Genomic DNA, 20,604 nt, shown 5'->3' on the forward strand with positions numbered 1-20,604 from the left:
CAAGTTAGCATGTCTTTGTCCTGATATCTAACCAATCGGTCCTACCTGTATCTGAACTAAGCAACAGGAGGACACAGGCCTTGGGATGGCCCATGCTACCATGAGGGCTTTTGGGGTCCTCTTGAGAGGCTGAGGAAGCACAGGCCCCTGCACAATAATCTGCTGGCTGTATGCCCATCAATACACATTGTGAATCTCTCTATTTTGTTTTAAAATAATAGTTAAATAATTTTCATATTTATTAAATTAAAAAATAAAATTAAATATATATCAGTTCTATTGACTTCCCAGGTTAGGACAGAGTGGAAAATATCGGTAATTCCCATGACAGACACAGTTCCATGCCTAAACAATATCCTTTTGTACCTTACACTATGCTAACATAAGATAACTCTATCATCGGACTTTTGGAAGGCAGCTATGCTCACCACTGTACCACCAATGCTCTTATCTAGCTTTTGATGGCGCATAATCCACCCTAATACTTAGTAGCTTGAAACAACAGCCATTCATACCTCCATCAGTGAGAGACATGGTCTGCTGTAGTTGTGTGGTTCTCATTGTCCCTGCTAATTTCATTCGTGTATCTGAGATACCTAATTTTCATCTCAGCACTTCTGTTCCTGGGGATGGGCTGGCTACTGGCTGGATGACAGTAGGGATGGGGCCTGTGTCCCTCGCCTCCAGCAAGACAGCTCAGGCTTGTTTGGGTCAGGGAGCAGTGCACTTCCCACTGTAAGACACAGCATGCAAGTCCCTTAGAAGGCGCTGTGCTTTTAAAGTTTGTCCTCTCCATAACTCACACTGAGACTGAACTGCCACTGTATTAAGAGGTGCAGCCAGCCTAGTGGGAGGTGATTCAATGAGAGGGCCAGCCTCATGCATGGATTAACGTCATTATCACATGAGTGAGTGAGATACCGTGGATATGGGTTGGTTAGAACTACATTCTCTCACCGTGTGATGACCTCTATTTTCTTACGATACAGGATGAGCCCCTATCAGATGGCAGTGCCATGCTCTTGGACTTCTCAGCCTCCAGTACCAGGAGCCAGAAAAAGTTCCATTCTTTAGAAATGGTGCCATGTGAAATATTCTGTTATAAGGGGCAGCGAATGAACTGAGATAGAGACCCAGCCTAGGAATTAGAACAAATCACTTTGAGTACATCCTATTGGCCAAAGCCAGATACAAGGCTGGCCCTCAAGAGATGCCACCTCATAGTGAGAGAGGTCTAGAGTCACAGTACAAGGAAGATAGAAAAGTGAAGAGAGATACTGTCATTTTTGCAGGCAATTTGCCACAAAAGCGTATTAATCTGTTAGAATTTTTTTCTATATTCTGTGATGTTTTGACATCATAAAAGCTTGCTGGCTGAGAAGAAATTATTTTTCTCTCATGGCTAGACAATTCTTATATATAGCAGGGGCTGTGGCCATGAGCACATCTTTTATAGACAAACCAACTAATCCTCAGTCTAGATGCTTCCTTTCCTGACTCTTACACAGAAAGCCAATATTTTTCCTTCCCCCAATCAACCCAGAGTCAGCCACCAGGCAACTAGAGACCACCTACATCTGGAAGCCCTCTGTCATCCTGCAACTGTCTAGGCCTAATCCTAAACTGCTTGCCACGGCTGCCTTTCCTCCCTTGTAGAAACTTTCATAAAGGCTCTGCCACTGACTTTCCCTGGTGCTAGCCTCCTGCCTCCTGACCACACCAGGGCTCCCTGTGACCCTGCATGGCAAACTATGACCCGTTCTGGGTCTGTGAGCATGATAAACTTATTCCTTCCCAGCCATTCCAACTTTATCATATCATATCTAACCTTCACACTAAAGAACCATTTGCATTATATGTCTAAGTAGGGGGGAATACATAGAGTACCAACTAAAATGTAAAAAAAAAAAAAAAAAGTCCTTACATTTTCCAGGATCACTTGCATTGAAGTATAATGAGACAGCACAGTCCTGGGACGGAGGGGGGGGAATGAGGCACAGGTTGAAAATTCTGAGAAAGTTATTGAGAAGTGACGACGTTTGGCTTGTTTGCCTGTTTTGCCTTGACTCTTCCACTTCTGGCAGGAATGTGAAAGTAATACCAGAGTTCAGGCAGCCATCTTAAAATCATGAAGCAACAAGTGTGAACAAGACCCCCACATCCCAAGATGGCTAAACGGAAAGAAAAATGAAGACAGGGATAGCCTATTTCCCGATAATATCTTATAAGAAAATAGTAAAGCTCTTTACTCATTTATCAAATTTAGGCCATTTACATTATCCAGTCAAGTCAAATGTACCTTCCTCACCCATACAATCACCTTCACGCATAGCAGCATAGAATTTTATATATTAACAATGGTACAGCCAGCCATATAGGAAAGACAAGAAAACATATTTTCAAGTTGGTTGCATCTGTCACTGTGTCTGAAAGAAAGGAGGACATCAAATAGAACAAAGACATAAGGAACAGACAGACAGTCCATCCAAGACCCACCCTAAAGGCCCGTGCCCTGCTCTAGTGCACAGCCTAGGACTGGACACACAGTATTTCAAAAGAGAAATTTCTGAAGCACTATTTGGTGCCACGGAAACAAAGATGAAAATGCATACAAAATGGAAATAAAAATAAGGCCTGTGGATAATATTTTTCCCCAGAAATATAGGAATTTCTTTTATCTACTCTTCTCGGGGAAAATCAATAATGTCGGAGCACTGATAGCATTTATGCGTTAATGTTTTATAAATTCTTTAGTTCAATAAAAAATATTAATCAAGCACTTTGGTAACTGATGTATAAAGGTTTTTTTTTTTAATTTAATGCTTCCTTAATTCAAAAGATACCTAGAAAGTAAATAGTCATCTCCTTCCTTGTCCTTCACTTTCCTCTTTTCTTCTTTCCTCTACTCCCTTCTCTTCTTTTATTATTTGTGTCCTTTCATTCCCTTTCCTTCCTTTCAGAAAAGCAAAGTGGGGATAACTGATTAACCTTTTATTTTCTTTCTTTAGTTCTGTGATGCTCAAAACACAGAGCAAGTGATAATAGTGTGATACAAAGAAACTTTAGATGCGATTAAATAATGTCAAGCATGTGGTGAGAGGTGTTTCCTATTTTCTGTCTTCTATCTTTGATGTTAATTTATTTTTGATATTATAACTCTTTTTGCTATCATAGTACAAAGCATTAGGTTTTGTGGACATCAGATGGTAAAAAAGTAACATATCATATCAATGTACAAAAATACTGTTTTCACTATGAGCTGTTTTTCTTCCACACACTTATTTGAGAAGAGTTCGGAACTACCGGCCTACTTCAACTATTATTATGTAGACCAACTTGCATCCCCTTAAAACTCACATCTTGCAGCCTTAGCCACTCATGTGACTGGAGTGGAAACAGAATCTTCATAGTGATGACTGAAGTTGAATAAGATCATAAGAGTGGGGCACTGATCTGTCTAATGGAACTGGTGCTTTCACAAAGTGAGAGATGCTGAGGTCCTGTCCTCCCTTCCTCTCCCCCTTCACCCCACCTTGGGACATAGAAGGAAAGCAAGCAATCATGGGCAAGAGAGGAAAATCCTCTCTAGGAACTCCAGCCTCTAAAACAATATGAAACAAATTCCTAGTAATACCCAGAATACAATAAATTGTTATAGCAAACAGAGTATAGTGAAACAGATACATTTATTTATTTATTTTTATTTATTTGTTTATTTTGTGGTACCAGGGATCGAACTCAGGTCCTTGCGAGGCAGGCCACCAAACCACTGAGCTAAATCCCCGGCCCTCAGATACATTTTTTTTTTAAACTTGAATTTTTTTCAGTTATTCCCTACTAATTTTCCTTCTTTCACAGAATATCACATTCTAGTCCGGCCATTCTCCTGCCTGTGTGAAGTATAACCCTTGAATTCCATATGGTCACATTCTTATATAAGTAATAGATTGTCTTGTTTTAGTCCTTTAGCTATGATTGTAAGCATTGCAGGTAGCTGAGGCAAATACTTCTGAGCTTTATATTATGGCTACTGTGTTTGATTTTTGCAGTGACAATGTTTATGGAAAGTCATGCAAAAACTCAGTGTCTTAAAACAAGATTCATTTCTTCCACCAAATATTCCCAAAGAATCCTCACCAAGTGAGCAACTCTGCTTCAGCCCATAAAATGAGGATGCTGGGCCCTTCACAGCAGGTCTTTGAAGAGTTTGACACTTCTCTCTTCTTCAGGTGAGGACAAGGCTTGAGAAGGTCAGAAATAGAGCGGATTTGTGTGACATGTAATTGACACACTGTCTCCTTATCCTTATTGGTTGAAGCAAGTCAGGCGATGCAGCTCAAAGTCAAGAGGCAGGAAGTATGTCCTCCTCACATAACCATAGCAAGGGGACAGATGCAGGAATGGTGAGGATTGAAGCCACCTATGACCTCTGTCTCAGAAGCAGAAGAAGTTACCAACGGGGATGATTTATTTGTGCATTTCTGATTTTTATTCCTCACTGTGTATCCTGTTCATTCTAAGACTTTTTGGTGTTTTTTGTTTGTTTGTTTGTTTTTGTTACAGCTTTTATCACAATTTTCTGGGCTTTTTTTCCATTGTTCCTCTTCTAATTTGTAGAGCTGTGAGGGCTTACATACTGGAGTCAAAGTGAGAAACCTCAAAGAATGTCAGAAAAGTAACTGCAAGTCTTTCAACACACCTGCTTCTTGGTGTTGGGTCTTAAACTGTATCCTCCATATGTGTACGTGTTGAAATCCTAACCATTAGTACCTATTGATGTGATCTCATTTGGAATTACACTCTTTAAAGATGTAATCAAGTTAACATGATATCATACTGAATTATACTTGGTGTACATATCACTCTTTCCAGACTTTCTTCTTAGTTGTACTGTATATTTCATTTGTATATTTCCTCACCAAAATATAAGCCCCAAAGATAAGAATCTATTAATGTTTTATCAGTCTTGTACACCTTAAACCAAGGGTAGATGAATGTTTTTTGCAATGGCTCAACCAGCTAAGCATTTTATCTTTTGTACAGTATCTATTGCAAATAACAAGTCTGTCACTGAAGTATGAAAATAGTCATGAACAATTTGTGAATAAGAAAATAAATGTCTGTGTTCCAATAAATATCAGTGGACACTAAAATTGAAATTTCATGTAATTTTCAACAGTAAGAAGTGTTATTCATCTTTTGACTCTTTTGAAGCACGTACAAATGTAGAAACCATTCTTAGCTCACAAACTGTACAAAAGCTGACAGCAATCCAGGTTTGACCCATGGTCATGCCTTGTGGACACTTGCTCTAAAAGAATGCTTGGCGTATAGTCAAAGCAATATACACATTTGTTGAATAAATTCATAGGAAGACAGAGTTAATACTTGTAACTAAACATTAATAATAAATATGAACAAAAATAAGTTGATGAAATAAAGTGCTTAAAATTATGTCTTTAGTAATGTTTTGTTTTAGCATCAATTTGCTGAATTTTGCCTACTACGCTCAAAAAGCGCAATGTTTTGCAAATCATCAAGGAATGCCTATGCCTTTTGTATGTCAGTTTTAAAAATTAAATGCAAGTTCTTTGGTACTACTTACTTTTCATTGGGATGTCAACTAATCTTGAATCCAAGAGAAGCCTTGTGATTTCTTTGTGAAACTGAACAAGCAGAAGTGCTCTGCGCCTTCTGAGGTTAGCCAGGGAGCTTCAGCTGCATCTCCTGGGGTTTTCATTTTCTACCTGCTCCTACATCATAGTCCCTAGCTGCTAGGTCATCCGAAGCCCAGGTCACCAGGAGGGGTCACAGGGATGAAGTTTATGGTCCCAGCTGATCTCAGCCTGAGCTTCAAGCCACCCCTGCCTAAACTCCAGATGTCCCCAACTGGTGCCAGTCCACTTGGACAGAAAAGTCATCACACACACCACACAGCCTTCTATTTGAGACCCTTACGTGACACAGCGTAGCTGATCGTTCTTGTATAATCTGTTTGAATTTCTGGATGAAGAAGTCCAAGCACATTGTAAATACTTATAGCTGAAGGCCCACACTTTTAAGGTGGCTTGTGCTAATATTTTCTACGAAAATATTATTTATGATATCAGACCAAAAATAAAATTACAATATGATTTGATAAAATCAAAGAACATTTTTTATTTCACCCATACAAATAAGAAAAAAATAAAGTGCAGATATAATGCAAGTTTAAATTTACTCTAACAATAGTGCCCTGAAAAGCAATTCAGGGAAGAATATGAGAATAAGCTCAATAGCTTCCTTCCATACAAATAGGTAGAAGTTTAATAGAGCACCAGTGAGTGGAATAATATAATACAGAAGATAAATGGAAGTTTTGTGAAATATTCTGGCTCAGAGCCACACATTTTTATTTGATTATTCCCATGACTAATCAGTTGTGAAATTCTGCAACTTTTACCAGCATTTCCATTATTTATAAAAAAAAATACACTACAGATAAGGTTCATCTTTTCTCAGCCCTTCTCTTTCATTACCTGATAATGCCTCTCCCTCCTTCAAACATCTTGCTGTTAAAGATAGTTTTCCTTGTACCTGTAAAGAGTTTTACGTAAACATAAAACAGAAGTAACTTTATGTCACCCTTTTCTTCAAATAACTTTAATGGCATTTTTTGTGTCATTTAAAGTTTAAAATCTTTAGCAGGACCATAAAGGTCTTCAAAGACAACTTTACACTTTTACCAATCTTATCCTCCAATAAATTGCTTTCTATTCGCGTATTATTCACCATGTTAGTAATGTGGGTATTAGTGGATACATCCTTCATTCATATTACCTTAGTAAAGAGTGTTTATAATAGCAACCAAGTTGTTGAAAAATTTAGAAAGTTTGGAATTGAAAGAAATTCACAGAATAGAAATGAATAGTCTTATACTTTTAAAAAAGACTACTGGCTCAGTGTGAAAAGTGATGTTCTGATATTCTCAGTCTTTATCTCTCTTCCTATCAGCACTTTTTTTCTGCTGAGTGGGCTCCACCTCTGGGGATCTCTGCAATGTTATGTCCTAGGAGTTTTAGGGTTATATGTCAACATTTTTTCTTGACAAAACAAATAGCAAGTAAACTTCTTTTTTTTTTTTTTTGTAGTTAAAAATCTTAAACTTGATTTCACTGGCCCTGCTTGGATTGTGATTTCACCTCTAAACTACAAAAAATAAATTCACTATTTAGCCAGATAAGAAAAATGAATCTGGTGGTAGAGTCAACACAGCATAGCTATATAGAATGAAACTGGGACAAAGACAGTTATCCAATACGATGCCACATCAGGGGGAGGCATGAATGCAAATATGCATGGACAATACTAATCTACTGCACAATTTATCAAAATTGGTGGGAAAAAACATTCTATCAAGTGTAGCTACCTTTGAACATATAAAATTTACTCATGATAAACAGCATGGATGTGACCTTTCCAGGTCCAGAAGTTGTTCAGAGGGTTAAAGGATGGAAACAATAAGAGATATATTTTAGGCAGGCTTCCTGTTCCTGGGACCAACACCTGACACCCAAAACTTAGAGGAAGAAATGCTCTGTTTGGCCCACAGTTTTACAGGATTCAGTCCATGGTTGGCTGGCTCCAGTGCAGAGAGATCATGGGGCCGAAGGGTGTCACAGAGCCCAACGAGCATCAGTGGATTAGCCAGTGACAAGTACTGCATCTCTTTGATCCAGTCAGTCTCTCAATCCATTCAAATTGACAATTAAATTGGACACGAAAAAGGAATGTGTTTGTACTGCATCTCTTTGATCCAGTCAGTCTCTCAATCCATTCAAATTGACAATTAAATTGGACACAAAAAGGAATGTGTTTTTTTTTTAAAAAAAGACAGGCTCAGTTAAGCTAGACAATAAGAATGAAATGGAATTCAGAAGAATGAAAGTGAAAAGACAGCATGGAGCTCTACTATGAATGAGGCAAAGACCAAAGGCTCTGGGTTCCAGAAGAGTTTAGCAAATGGCACTTGTACTCCTAATTGTAAGTGTTTAGGGCACATAGGAGGCACTTAGTTACTCCTAGGAAACGATTTACCTTTTCATACACAAACCTGAGGACTGAGTGAACTGGCAAGGCTGCCTATGGCCAAATTTGTCTACAATTGAATGGGCCCTTCTCTAGCACAGGTCAGGTGATACTACAGCCTCCTATATAATCACTAAGTAAATGATCCAGTGAAAGACTTGGATCTGAGTCCTCAATATGTACATTCGATCTTGCTGAAAGGATTCATTTAATAATTTGATCTGCAGTGAGTCTGCATTTCATTATCTAGGACATAAAATAATAATACATCCCTAAAAATGCTTTAGAGACCAAATAAAGGTACTCGATTCAATGCAGAGTTCAAGCGGTTGTTGTTAGTATTATTAAGCACTCTGTGTTATTTCTCATTCTTTAAGTAAGAAACTAATCCTTTTTGTGCAATATAAATTTTACAAATTTGTATTAACATATATTAACTGTCTATATTAATGGGGTACAATATGACATTTCGCTCATGCATATAGTATGCCCCCATCTAAACAGGGTAATTAACATTTCCCTTTCTTTGTCATTGCTTTATGTTCGAAGCCTTTACTTTCCTCGCCGCAATCTTCATAAACATATAGAATCAATTATCTTAAATTATAGTCACCCCCACTGTGAAGTACAGCAGCATATTTTTTTCTTTCTACCAATATGCTTTGGTGCTTGTTATCTGTTTCTTGGTTTTGAGAATTTTACAATGCAGGGGAGAAAAAAATTAATGAGCATACATTAGGAGTTAATTTAAACACAAAGTGGTAATTTGAACCCTACCAGGTCACTGATTTTATGTTTAAAAATCAATCTTATCTTACTCTAAAAATAATAAGTACTGTGATTTCATTTCTCTTTCCTTACAACCCACTGCCTACTAACCCCTTCCTATGAACTACTTTTAGTATTTATTAATTCATCTGATGAGTTTCTCATCCAAAACAAGATAAAAGTTTTTCTCATTTCTTCTCATAGTGTCTGTTGGAGAAATGATTCTGTGTAGAACTTAGAGCAAGAAAATATGTCACTGGAATATTAAAGCAACACAGATGATTAAAATATCACACCTTGCCTGTTTCTTTGGCACGCTGAATGAAAAAACAAAGATGAAATATTAGCATGTGTTTTTCACATGAATATGTTAGAAAAAATAACTTTTTAAAAACCCAACTTTTTATTTTGTTTTCTTACATATTTGATACTTTAAAATTTTTTCGTAACTTATTTTGATGATCCTTCTAAATAACAGCTTAGGTAACCTAGAAATGGAATATACAAGTCAAATTTAAAGCAGCATATTAATTTTTTTTAACCAACCAAAGGAAGAATAGCAAATATTTTCTTCTTTTAATATTCAGGACATTTTTCCTGTGTTAGCAGATTTGAGTTTAATATAGCTAGCTCTTTAAAAACATATATTCAAAATGAAAGATTCCTCATATAACTCTTAAACATTTAAATTCCTTGAATCCAGTTTTATTTGTTAAGACGGAGTAAGTCTTCTGGTATATATTTTAAAACAAAACAGTTTTAATGGAATTCACAGACTATATAACTCACTCATTTAAAGTGTACAACTCTGTGGCCATTTGTACAATCTCATTTCACACTACTTCATCACCCCAAAAGGAACCCCATTCCCAACTCCTTTATTCACAGTTTCCTGGCAATTTCTAATCTATTCTCTATCTACATGGATCCACCTATTCTAGACATTTCATATCAATGAAATCATAAAATACGTGGCTGCTTGCAACTCGATTCTTTCATTTAATATTTTTTCAAGATTCATCTGTGTAATATCATGTGTAATTATTTCTTACTGTGGCCAAATATTATTATATTGAATGGATATTCCACATTGTATTTCTCTCAGTTGAGATAAATGTAGTCATCTTTTACAAAATCATAGAACAAATGAAGTTTCTGAACCAAGGTACCGCTATATATATATATATTTTTTTTTTTTTCTGGGTAACACAACTTTGTCGCATATATAAACTTTTTCACATATATGACATTTAGATTGTTTCTACTTTTTGGCTATTATAAATAATGCTCCTATGGACATAATATATAAGGTTTTGTGTGGACAAAACCCTTTATTTATTTTGGGTATGTAGCTAAGTGTAGAAATGCTAGGTCATAAGGTAACATTTTTTTAACCATTTGCAGAACTTCCAGGTTGCTTTCCAAAGCTGTTGTGTTTCTTCCAAGGGGACATTTTACTACAGTTTTGATTTGCATTTCTCTGATAGTTAATAATGGGGAGCATTTCTTCATGTGCTTGCCATTTGTATTTCATTTGGATAAGGGTCTACTGAGATACTATACCTGCATTTTAGTTAGGTTTTTGTTGATATATATATCAAACACAAATATATGTATATGATATATATGATATATATATATATGATGTATATATGTTTGTGCAATATATATATTGCACAAACATAGCTATCTTTTCCAAAATTGTAGAACAAATTAGGTTTGTGAACCAAAGTACTACCATATGTACATATATTCTGGATACCACAAAATTATCATATATATGAACTTTTTCTGAAAGTTATCTTCTTACTTTCTTGCTGGTATCACAAATGTGTTTAATTTGATGAAATAAAAAATCTCTTTTCTGGCACTTATTCTTTTGATATTTTATTAAGAAGACTTTGGTTAACCTAACTCACTGTTAAGAAGATTTCTTACTTCTACATTTTCTTCATTTTGATGTTGGGTAAAACATGAGTTTATACTTTCTTTTCCATTTATATATATCCTACATTTTAAATTAAGTTTACATGTATGTGTGAAGAAGAGGTTCACGTACATTCTGTTACTGTATGTACATAGAGTTGTTCAATCATCATTTATTAAACAACTATTCTTTCCACATTGAACTGTCTCAGCCCTTTGACATAATTTTTCATCTTTGAACTGGCTGTCAAAATCTAAATTATATAATCTAGATCCCGCCCCATATTTGCAGTGCTAGGAATCAAACTCACCATTGAGCTGTATCCTCAGCTCCTAGTTTTTTTTTTTTTTACTGTAGTGAATCTAGATTATTAAATTTATCCCCTAGCACTTTCTTCCATTTGACAATCTATTAAATACATACACTGCTCTTCAAAGCTCAACTTTAAGAAAAATTTTGGGTTAATTCCTAAAGCAATCTCATTTTCATTAACTCTGAGGATGTGAAAGTTCTTCGAAATACTCATTGATTTACTTGAATTTTGCTCAGCAAATCCTTATCTCTAATAGTTAAAACACAATGTCTTAACTAATGTTCCCTTGTGAACTTGACAGTTGACAAAACCTAATATTTAATCCCAGTTCAATTACCCGAGAGTCCTTTTGAGTTCTGGCAGTATAGCAAGGAAAGTTTGATGTGCAGAGCATTGCAAAGCATATCCTGGGTAGATTCGTGAGAGCCTAAAGAGGTACAAGTATTTTTAGCAAGAACATTTCTGACATAAAACACTGAATAATGAAAAGAGAGTCACATAAATATTGCATCCTAAAAACCTCACCACCTAACTAAAGGTATACTTAGTAAATATATACAATTAACCAAAAGATACATTCAATCTTCTGTTCTAGCCAACTCAAGGATCTTACAAAATAAGAACTTGTTACTTATTCACAGTCTTCCACGGATAGTCCAAAGGCTAGGATCACTCAGTAGTGTGTGGGGAGCTCACATCCCTGACTGCTGAGCTGCATAATCTACCACAGCTCACGTTCTGGATGTCACCCAGCCCTCGGGGACCACGTGCTTCTCCTCATTCAGCTGAGCTGCCCAGAATTCTTCACAAGTTGTCTCAGGCATCAAGAGCACAAGAGGGTAAACACCGACTTACAAATACTTACCAAGCCTCTTGTATCAAATTTACTACAGCTGCTTAACCATAGCAAGTCACAGAGCAACCAGATTGTGGGTCATGGGGGAAAAAAAGTCCATGTCCACAAGGAAAGAGCTGCAAGCATAGCTAATTTTGCAAATTACACTATCAGGCAAAATAAGGACCATTTTATAGAGGAGCCAATAAAAGGTCATGCTGAACATGAGTTGTGTGTATGGACTACTGCTAAAACTACTGTGCTACTTCTAGCAATTCCTTTAACAATTATTTTTGTGTTACTTATGGAATTTTATTAGTTATTAATTTAAGATAATGAACGAAGACACGGAAAAATGAAATATAAGAATAAAAAGAGATATTCAAAGTGAGATTATTTGCTTATCTTTATCTGACCTCAACTCTCCATATCTTCTTTTCATAGACAACAAATTTTGGTTGGGGGTGGTGGCTCACACTTGTAATCCCAGCACTTGGGAGGCTGAGGCAGGAGGATCACTGTGAGTTTGAGTCCAGCCTGGGCTACAGTGAAGTTCCAGGTCAGTCTCAACTACATAGTGAGACCCTGTCTCAAAAATAAAAAAAATAAAATTTTTTTTTTTTTTACTGGTTCTACTTTAGACCTTTTTAGAATGAAGTAACACTGAAGTAAAATATTTTACTTTATATCTGAATTTATCAGTATTAAGCAGTATCTGGTCAGGTTCTATGATGACCCTAGGAATATTTAGCATATTTTTCTATACTTCTCCCACCTACTCTGTCTCTTCACCTCTTATATTTTTTTAAATATTTTAAATCTTATGGTAAGACTTCTATATTCGACTCCTCAGATGTCAGCTTCTGAAATGGTTGAGAATAGTTGAGATAGAAGGGTTATTTACCGTTCTGAAGTCCTCACTCTCGGCCTTCACAGCCTCCACTTCTCACTCATCAGAATCTGTCAATCATTGCACTGTATGACAATATTAAATAAGTTGTGCAGCATGTGTAATCTGCTCTCTATTTACAAAACATACTGTGCATTCATAGTTTGGCTCTAATAGCTATGAGCTGATAGATAGTATTGAAAATATAATGGTTAAGCAGAAATCACTGGTGCTCCTGACCTCCCAAAGAGGTAGTCCTAAGTCCTTTGACCTGAGTCATTAGAGGATTTCAATATCAGTGTCAAATGTATTCTGTTACATTTCATTACCCACTCAAGATAATGACAATTTTCATTTTGCTTTAAATATGTAACCTGATTTTCTCATAGTACTTTGTAAATCTCTTAGAGAGTTTTATTGCATTTATTTCTATTTCTTGTTGTCAGAACGAATTTGTGTTTTATCACATTCCTAAAAGCATACACTTTCCTTATCATACTACTTGTTAAATAATATAAAATGCTTCCAGGCCATAAGCACAGCTGTCTTCTTTATGTTTCCTTTTATTTGTCTCCTTGTTAGGTTCTATTGTTTCCAAAGGACTTTGATTTTTGTCTTTTTCCTCTTGGCTTTCTTTAGAAATAGTGTAGAAAACATGAATTTAATGAGAATTTACTCTTATTTCTTAGAATTCTAGGTCCCTGGTTTTTCCTTTTAGAATTTTAAAGACATCTTTTAAAATGCAAGGTTGCTAAGGTAAGAATTTTAATTTCCACCCAATTCTTAACCTCTTACGTGCGATGCATTTGTATTTATTATTAAAAAATTAATTATGATAAGTATATAAAATGTGGACTATTTATGGCTTGATGAATTACCTCAAAGTGATCTTTTCAGCATAAGCACTTTGCTACTGCTCAGAATCCCCCCACCTCACGCCCCTGCCTCAATTGCCAGCACCTCCAGTTAACAGAAACCTCTTGTCTTCTATGACCAGGCAATATGTTTCTGGGTTGTGAAATTCAAACAAAATAGGAGCAAAATAATATATTTTGTGACTTACTGATGTCATTCGACATTATGTTAATTAATTAACTCACCTGCTGTTGTGGAAAAAAATGTGCTCATTTTACTTTTTTAATACTATTGTGCGGTTAAATGTGGAGCAACTTATCCTTTCTGGTATTGGTATAAATCTAGGTTTTCTCCTAGACTTTGTCATTTTAAAATTTCTAAGAGCACTTTTGTTTTCTGCACACATATGCACATTTCTAACATGCTCTTTTCTGCTCCTAGTGTCATGGAGCATGGCTGTATTAAATTTTAGAAAATATTACCAAAGAACATTCCAAAGCAACTGTGCTAACATCATGCCTACTAGCAATGAATAAGAGTTCTAGCCCCTCCAAATCTTCACCAGTGTTTGGTATTGTCAGTGCTTTTAACTGTAGCTATTCTGACTGACTTTTGTTTTTCAAATTTTTAAATGAGTATCTGATATGTCTGGTTAAGTCTTTTGCCAATGTTCCCATTTTATGTTTCTGCTTTTAAGTTAATTTGTAAGTGCCTTTTGTATATGGTGGCTAGGAGCATTTTGAAGGTTATATTTGTAACAACTATTTTCTTCTATTCCTGGCTTATCTTTTATATACTTTTAGTTATACAAATAATTAAACTTAGCAATCTTAGTGAAACAAATAATCAAGCTTAGCAAACAAGATACTGTGTTTTGTATACTCTTTATTAAAGCATTCCTTGCAGATATGTAATGAAAACATTCCCTTGGTTATCTTCTAGAAGTTTTGTTGCTTTATCATTTACATTTTGATCTACAATCACCTGGAATTGCTTTTTTATTTTTATGTATAGTACAAAGTAGAGGTCAATATTAGTATTTTCCATTTTGATATAGAGTTGACCCACTATTATTTATTAAATTTATTAATTTCTTGGCCTCTTGTTTGTAGTGCTATTTTCATCATAAATCATATAAATTAAGGCATGAAACCTCCCAGACTATTGTGTTTCACTATTCTATCAGTCAATCCTGTCACTGTGTCACTGTTTCTTAATTCATTATAGATTTATACAGATGGCATAGTTAGATTTGTAAGTATACATGCTTCAGTATTTTTCAACATAATCGTATTATTTTTACTCCTTACATTTCCATACAAATTTTAGAAACAACTTGTCAATTTCTACAAAATAACCTGGTAATTTGATTGATTTTAATAAACAGATGAATATATAGATAGATTTGATATACAGACACTTGAGAATTGATACTTTAACAATATGAATTCTCACTAGTCATAAAAATTGTGTGCTTAATTTTGTATCTTAATTTCCTTATTTCCAGCAATAATGTCTTATAATTTTCTTTGCAAAGGTATAATACATGGTTTATTAAGCTTAGACTAGTCATTTGGTATTTTGAAGATGTATAAATGATATTATGCCTTTTAGGTTTGTTTTTATTTACAGCTGCTACATGTGACACAAGGTTTTAATGATGATCTTATACCCAGTAACCAAACTACATGTTAATTGTAAAATTGTTCTTCAGATTTGCTACACAAACTAAACAACTAGGTCATAAAGATGAATAAATTTTATGAATTTCTTTTCTGTTTATTGAGGTGAATATATAATTTTTTTGATATATTTCATGAATGAAAATGTGAATTAGTTTCTAACTATTTAAATAATCGTGTATTCCTTTAATAAAACTAACCTGGTCATGGTATTCATATATTGATATGCATTATGTACTACATTTTATTGCAAGCAACTTTTAATACAACTGTAGAATTTTTGTATATTTAAAAAAAATTTATTCTAGCATTGATAAAAATCAGTATTATGAAAGTAGCTCAGCAGAAAAGTCTTGTCTCAGAGATTTTTTCAAGAACACAAAGCTCTTTTCCCCAGTTTGTCTCTCCGAGCATCTAACAATATGAACTGTTAGATTCTGCACCTATGAATTTGACTATTAAGATATGGTATACAAAAGGAATCTTTACCCTTCAGTGACTGGCCTATTTAACTTAGCATAATAGTTTCAGAATTTAACTTAGTTTGATCTTTTTGTCCTGGTTCTTCGAGATGTAAAATTAGGTTATTTGCTAGGGATTTGTCTTTTCTTAAAATCAATGCATTTGTCACTATACACTTCCTCTTCCTGCAGGCCTAGTGGTGCACCCTTGTAGTCCCAGCCCTCTGGGAGGCTAAGACAGAAAGGTCTGGAGCAGAAGCTCAGTCTGGGTGATTTAATGAATAAACAAGACCCTGTTTTTAAAAAAAAAATTTTTTTTAAAGGGCTGGGGATGTAGCTCACTGCTAATACCCTGGGTTGAATCCCCAGTACCAAAAACAGTAAAAATAAAAAACAAAATAAAAACTAAACTACCCTCTCAGTAACTTTTATTGGCTACAACTTGTAAGTTTTAGTGCGTTGTGATTTTTTTGTTTGTCTCAAGGCATTTTCTCATATTTTTCCTTTTTTCTTTTTTGTATATGTGTTGCCAAAGTGAGCACACTTTTTTTTTTTGAGTTGGAGAGTGAGCCCAGAGCACACATGCTAAGCATGTATTATACTGCTGAGCCACACACTCAGCCTTCATCTTAAAAAATTTTCTGATTTCCCTTCTGGTTTATTCTTTGACTTATTGATTGTTCAGATGTGTATTACTTAATTTCTGAATATTTATTAATTTTCCAGCTTTCTTCCTCTAGTTTCTTACCATTGGTCTACAAATGCATTTGATTTGATTCCCATCTTTTTTTTATTTAAATTGAATTTATTGGTACAATCTAGGTAGACAGTAGAGTTACATTCATTACTGGGATCTTGTACCTTTACATGCCAGGTCTTGGTTCTCATTTTTTTTAATATGCTAGATGTGATCTGTCCTTAATAATGCTCCCTGTGTGCCTAAGAAGAGAATATCTGTTGTTGTTACGTGGAAGATTCTGCATATATCTATTAGGTAAATGTGGTCTAAAGTGTTGTTTAGGCCAGCTGTTCTAGTGAATGTACCTATAACTGAAAATGGAATGTTGCCTTTGATTACTCCATTGCCTGCCATTTCTCCCTTCCATTCTGTCAATGTTGGTTTTATATGTTTAGATAAGCTGATATTTGGCATATATATTATTTGCTAATCTTAAAAGGATTATTTCTTACATTTTTTTCTGTAGGATACTGAGCTGTTAATCTTTTTCATTGAAAAGGACTGATGGTTGTTATCAAGGTTACAATGGCCTAATAAATAAGTTTCAAAGTATTCTCTTTGCTAAATTTTAGAAAAGTTCTATAAAAATGGGTATTATTTAGAACTTTTAGAAAAGTTCTATAAAGTAGGTATTATTTCTTTCATATATACATATATATATATATATGGAAGAATTTTCAAATGTCAGTATCTTTGCCTGAATATTGCTTATTACATATTAATTTTATATCAAGAACATTCAGCCAGGGAACTTTATTAAGAATAGAATATGTTCAAGATTACTTTGAGAACAGTTGGAGGGCAAGAAAGACATAGGTAGTGATAGAACAAAAGTGACAAGGAAATTTTTCCTCTCCTCAGATAACTAAAGAAGTTCCTGATTTTAATTTTTTTAAGTTAAAATTTTAAAGAAGATTTAAAATTGCCCTATGGTATAATCATCATAAATTAGAAATTAGTAAACATTTTATAAGTCTGTATCTTTTAAAGTATTATTTTCTATATGTATAACCCAGTAGGCACTCCCTTCATAATCCCCAGGTCTGAAAGTTTGATGGACTTCACTCCTGTGATCAAGTTGTGGTATATATGGCACTTTTGACTTTACAAAGGGAGATTATCTGGATAGTTCTGATCCTAATCACTCAATCACTCAAGCGCTTTAGCAAAGAAGTCTGACCAGATGGTCGCAGAAAAGAAGTCGGAAAGATTGGAAGTATGAAGGGATTTTATACGAAAGAGGTTCTCTGTTGATAAAATGGAGGGGATTACATGACAAGGACCTCAGTGTGACCTCCTGAAATTAAGCATGGTCCCTTACCAATAGTTAGGAAGACAACAGGGACATCAGTCCTATAACCACAAAGAAACGAAGGCTGCCAACGTGTGAGCTTGGAAGAGATTATAGACCCAAGAAAGAACTGCAACCTTCACCAACAAACTGATCTGAATTTGATGAGTTCCTGAGCAGCAAATCTAGCTATGATATGCATGAACTTCTGACCTTCAAAATATGGTGTGATACATTTGTTTTGTGTTAAACTGCTAAATTAAGCTGGTAATTAATAAAGCAGTAATGAAAAACTAGAGTCTCCAAAGAACAAATCAGTGCTCCAGTCTCTGAGATTCTAGTTCTCCTGGTTTGTTTGGATTAGGTCCAGGTATAAATATTTTCCAGCACCCCTTACTACAGGTGAATAAAATCATCACTTATGGTACTTAGCTTTCTGTCAATGTCAAAACACCTGAGAAAATCAACTTAAAGGGGGAAACATTTATTTTGCTTTATGGTTTCAGAAGTTTCAGTCCATGACCACTTGAGTTGGCCTGGTTGCTTTGGTGGCACAGTACATTGTGATGGAAGTAGCACATGTGGAAGACTGTTCACATCATGGCGGCCATCAGGAGAAATACAGGAGCGGGTCAGGGTCCCCAGATCCTCTCAAGAGCAACACTACAGTGACCAGACATCCTTCTACTGAGTCTCACCTAAAGATTTCTCCACCTCCCAAATGGAATACAGGATGGGGACACATGCCTTCCAGGGACAGTTAAGATCTAAACCATAACTCTGCTTTTCTTCTTTAATGAACTGGAATCATTTGAAAAGTAAATTCCTAGAATTATTTTCTCCTTTCCACTCTAGCCACCTATTATAGTTCATATCTAGATGTCACCCCAAATCCTCACGTATTCATTGGTGAGGTTTCTGGGAGGTGACTGGATCATGGTGGCGTGATAATCTTCAGTGAATTAGCCTACTGAGGAGTTTATAGCTAAATGTGATTTGGGAGGCAAAGCCTGCTTGGAGCCGGATGGTAGGTCACTGAGGGCTTAGTGTGAAAGGGTCTATTTCCTTCCCTCTTCCCTTGATCTCTCTCTGCTTCCTGTTGCCGTGACATGAGCTGTTTTTCCTCTACAATGTCTCTTTCCTATACTGCCCTGCCTTGGAGCAATGGACTGAAACCTCTTCCAATTGTGAGCCAAAATAAACCTCTCCTACTTTAATTTGAGGGTGCACGGCTTTATGTCACAGAGGGGTGGGGGGACCAAGACACTATCTAACAAATAGTTGTCAAATATTTACTGGGTGCCAGGTGTTTGGTCTTTGATATAAGAAAATAAAGATATACTTACTTGCCCTATGAAGCTCACAATCCATTGTAGGAGAAAGCACATTTGATTTCCTGCAAATAGCACAAGGCTCATGTTCATAAAAAATGTCTTTCAGAAAAAAGGACTAGTGAGTGTGTGGGTTTGTTTTTTGTTTATGTTTCTGTACTGGGGATTGAACCCAGGGCCATCACTCTAAACTATATCCTGAGCTAAAGTTTTTTTTTGTTTTGTTTTGTTTATGAGACAGTTTTAATAATTCACCATTTCCCCAGGTAGAGCTTTAACTTGTGTTCTTTCTGCCTCAATCTCCCAGAGGTCTGGGATTATAGGTATGTGCCACCAAACCCAGCTAGAAAATAAAGACTTTTTAATATTTTGATTCTTATAATGTGTCTCTTTTTATGAGGTGTCAGCTCCATTACTTTAGTTTGAACCACAAAGCCCTGTTTGTGGAAGGCACATTTGCCTGAAATGACCTAAATCAGCACTTGTTTGTTTTGTGTACAGAGGTCACTTGAATAATTCAAGGAAAAAAGTAAGGAAATAATTTAATAGAGATTTAGTCCTTACTCTTGGCAGTAAGACACCAGGCTCGTCAATGTTGAAAGTCATGGTAAACAGGTCTTTTAAAGATTGTTTTTAAAAGAGTTTGAAGAAAACAAATATTGTCAGGAAGAAATGTAAAGTGACTCCTATGATGAGAAATTCCAAAAGCTCATGTACAATAGAGATTTAGCTTGGGGATGGGCATGAGAGTGCTAGAAAAATGTCTCAGAGAAAGTATTTTTAAGCGAAGAAGCCATACATGAGTGAATGGGAATTGTGGGGAGGAAGTGGGTTGAGAAATAGCGTGCTCAGCAGTGGGTTCAGGCTGAGTCTCTAGGTGGAACAGCCTGGTAACCTTTTAAAAAGTACTAGGACCTCCACCTGGAGATACTGATATGAGGGTTTGAGGAGGGTCTGCATCTCCATCCAGGTCATCCAGTGTACACTCAGAAGAACAAACACCGACTCTCGCTGCTGAAAGATGACCAAGATGAAGCAAGACATAGCCCTTCAAAGATTTTCTGTAACTGAAGACAAAGAGTGACACACACTTGCCCTCCCTGAGTTGCTACTATCCAAATTTTTTACCTTACATTAACCTTAATAACTAGTGATAAAAGATAACAAGCCACCAAAAAGATTTCACCAAAATTTAAATGTTCATCCCAGGTTAAGAAACAAACAAAAAAATCAAATTCATTTTTTAGAAGTTGCACAAATAACCAATAAATATAAGGGGGAAATGTTCAACATATTTTTCCATTAGGGAAATGCAGATTAAAACCACACTGAGATTCCATCTCGCCTCAAAATGGCTATCATCAAGATTACAAAATAACAATAAATGCTGGTGAGGACATTGGGGGAGAAAGGAACTCTTCTACACTGTTGCTGGGAGTATACATT

Source organism: Fukomys damarensis, unplaced genomic scaffold (genome assembly GCF_012274545.1).
Source record: "Fukomys damarensis isolate Sample0158 unplaced genomic scaffold, DMR_v1.0_HiC HiC_scaffold_7, whole genome shotgun sequence".
NCBI lineage: Eukaryota > Metazoa > Chordata > Mammalia > Rodentia > Bathyergidae > Fukomys > Fukomys damarensis.